The sequence below is a fragment of the Heterodontus francisci genome, chromosome 45, assembly GCF_036365525.1.
Source record: "Heterodontus francisci isolate sHetFra1 chromosome 45, sHetFra1.hap1, whole genome shotgun sequence".
In the NCBI taxonomy this organism is placed as follows: domain Eukaryota; kingdom Metazoa; phylum Chordata; class Chondrichthyes; order Heterodontiformes; family Heterodontidae; genus Heterodontus; species Heterodontus francisci.
The window spans coordinates 2,014,001-2,017,006 of record NC_090415.1 but is presented as its reverse complement, the minus strand read 5'-3'; the positions used below and the strand labels follow the sequence as shown (position 1 = coordinate 2,017,006).

Here is a 3,006-nt window from a genome sequence, read left to right as displayed (position 1 = left end):
GGGGAGGGGAGGGGAGGGGAGTTCTCCTCAGTGCCCCCGGGGGCTCAATATTTATACATCAACCAACATTGCTGGGAAAAAAAAAAACCGGCCATCTGGGTCGTTGCCCCTTTGCTGTTTGTGGGATCTTGCTGTGTGCAGATTGGCTGCTGTTTTTCCTACGTCATACCAGTGACTACACTTCAAAAAAAAAAATAAAATCAGTCCTTCGTCGGGTCCGGGGTGCCTCAACACTCTTCCCACCCCCCCTCCCCCCCCCACCTCGAAAGTTGCTGCTCGGTATCGCATGACATTCCTGAATTTCTTCAGAGATGGGGCTGGGAAGGCAAGCGGGTCTTCTGAGTGGGGTTAACAGCGACTGACAAGAGGCCCACATCTCCCCGCCCACCACCACCCCCCCCCCCCCCACCTCCCGCTGCGTGTTCCCGCAACTCCCACCCCCTGCCCCGACCAGGATTAGCCATCGAGCCTTGAATCCCGTTCCCGGGAAATCCCACGCGGATTTAAAAAGTGCATCAGCCGTGGAGAAAGAAATACTTAAAAGGGGGCGGAGGTTCAGGAGATCACAGAGCGGGAGGAGGTTAAAAGCAATCTGTTGGGTGGGGGTTCAGGAATGGGAGAGAAAGAGAGAGTGAGAGCACAAGAGAGGGCGCGGGGGAGTGAGAGAGGGGCAGAGAGGGCGCGGGGGATTGAGAGGGGGGCAGGGAGGGCGCAGGGGAGTGAGAGGGGCAGAGAGGGCGCGGGGGAGTGAGAGAGGGGCAGAGAGGGCGCGGGGGAGTGAGAGAGGGGCAGAGAGGGCGCGGGGGAGTGAGAGAGGGGCAGAGAGGGCGCGGGGGAGTGAGAGAGGGGCAGAGAGGGCGCGGGGGAGTGAGAGAGGGGCAGAGAGGGCGCGGGGGAGTGAGAGAGGGGCAGAGAGGGCGCGGGGGAGTGAGAGAGGGGCAGAGAGGGCGCGGGGGAGTGAGAGAGGGGCAGAGAGGGCGCGGGGGAGTGAGAGAGGGGCAGAGAGGGCGCGGGGGAGTGAGAGGGGGCAGAGAGGGCGCGGGGGAGTGAGAGAGGGGCAGAGAGCGCGCGGGGAGAGATAGGCAGAGAGCGAGCGAGAGAGACAGACACACACACATAGCCGGGAGTGCCCTGAGTGGGGAGCACGTCAGCCGACTTGTGAAAAGCAGCCTTGTTCGTCTTCCCCCCTCCCCCCACAACCCCTGCCCCGCAAGTCAATCGGGCAGCAGCTCTTCCTCTGCGGGGTGCTTCACAAACACAGGCACACATGCAGCCCGTGAGTGACCGGCGGGCCCTGTGACTGGTGCAGACGGAGAGGGGTGGGGGAGGGTCGGTGGAGGGAGATCAGGTGGGGGGGGGAGGTCGGAGAGGGGTCCCGGATCTCCCCTTTCACTCCCGCAGTGCGTGCGCAGGCTGCTGCTGCTCCTGATCCGGAATCTGGTGCCCGCCGGCGTCTCCGTCCCGACTCTCCGTCTCCTCGTCCGAGTTTTCCACCAAGCCCTCCTCCTGCAGGACACGGCGGCTGATGCGGGACGTGTAAGTGAGGTGCCCTCCGCGCCTGGAGAGAGGGAACGAGAGGGAGAGAGGTGATGCACAAGTCTCTACAACACTACTCCGGACAGGAATCTCAGCACCCAATGCTCGATGACAGGGGAGAAGTGGGGGAAGGGGGAGCGGTTAACAGGGCCACAGCACAATGCACCCGCAAGGCAACTTTAATGCTGCAGACACAGAACAATTAGTGTGGAAAAGCCAAGCTACGGTGCCAGGTAGGGAGGTAAAGGGATAGAGAGAGAGGAGCAGCTCGGGGAGAGAGAGAGAAAGAGAGGAGCAGCTCGGGGAGAGAGAGAGAGAGAAAGAGAGGAGCAACTCGGGGAGAGAGAGAGAAAGAGAGGAGCAACATGGGGAGAGGGAGAGAGGAGCAGCTTGGAGAGAGAGAGAAAGAGAGGAGCAGCTCAAGGAAAGAGAGAGAGAGAGCAGCTCGGGGAGAGAGAGAGAGAGAGAGCAGCTCGGGGAGAGAGGAGCAGCTCGGAGAGAGAGAGAGAGAAAGAGAAGAGCAGCTCAAGGAGAGAGAGAGAGAGAGCAGCTCGGGGAGAGGGAGAGAGAGGAGCAGCTCAGGGAGAGAGAGAGAGAGAAAGAGAGGAGCAACTCGGGGAGAGAGAGAGAAAGAGAGGAGCAACATGGGGAGAGGAGAGAGGAGCAGCTTGGAGAGAGAGAGAAAGAGAGGAGCAGCTCAAGGAAAGAGAGAGAGAGAGCAGCTCGGGGAGAGAGAGAGAGAGAGAGCAGCTCGGGGAGAGAGGAGCAGCTCGGAGAGAGAGAGAGAGAAAGAGAAGAGCAGCTCAAGGAGAGAGGAGAGAGAGAGCAGCTCGGGAGAGGGAGAGAGAGGAGCAGCCTCAGGGAGAGAGAGAGAGGGAGGAGCAGCTTGGTAGAGAGAGAGAGAAAGAGAGGAGCAGCTCGGGGAGAGAGAGAGAGAGAGAGAGAGCAGCTCGGAGAGAGAGAGAGAGAAAGAGAAGAGCAGCTCAAGGCGAGAGAGAGAGCAGCTCGGGGAGAGGGATGAGAGGAGCAGCTGAGAGAGAGAGAGATGAGAGCAGCTTGGGGAGAGAGAGAGAGGGAGGAGCAGCTTGGTAGAGAGAGAGAGAAAGAGAGGAGCAGCTCGGAGAGAGAGAGAAAGAGAAGAGCAGCTCAAGGAGATGAGAGAGAGGAGCAGCTCGGGGAGAGGGAGAGAGGAGCAGCTCGGAGAGAGAGAGGGAGGAGCAGCTTGGTAGAGAGAGAGAGAGAGAGAGAGAGAAGAGGAGCAGCTCGAGGGGAGAGAGAGAGAGAGAGAGAGGGAGGAGCAGCTTGGGGGGAGAGAGAGAGGGAGGAGCAGCTCGAGAGGGGGGGAGGGAGGAGCAGCCTGGGGAGTGGAGGAGGAATTGGAGGTGGGGAGGTGACGGTGGAGCGAGCACACAAGGGAGCGGAAGCCTGACGCCTCATGCAGTAGCACAGCCACAGTGGACACTGGCAGGA

The 3,006-nt window shown here is 60.7% G+C and overlaps 1 pseudogene; it reads right to left on the bottom strand.

Annotated features, from left to right (window-relative positions):
• Nucleotides 1-402: 402 nt before the first annotated feature.
• Nucleotides 403-3,006, bottom strand: part of LOC137356267 (myosin-10-like) — a 43,734-nt pseudogene continuing 41,130 nt past the window's right edge.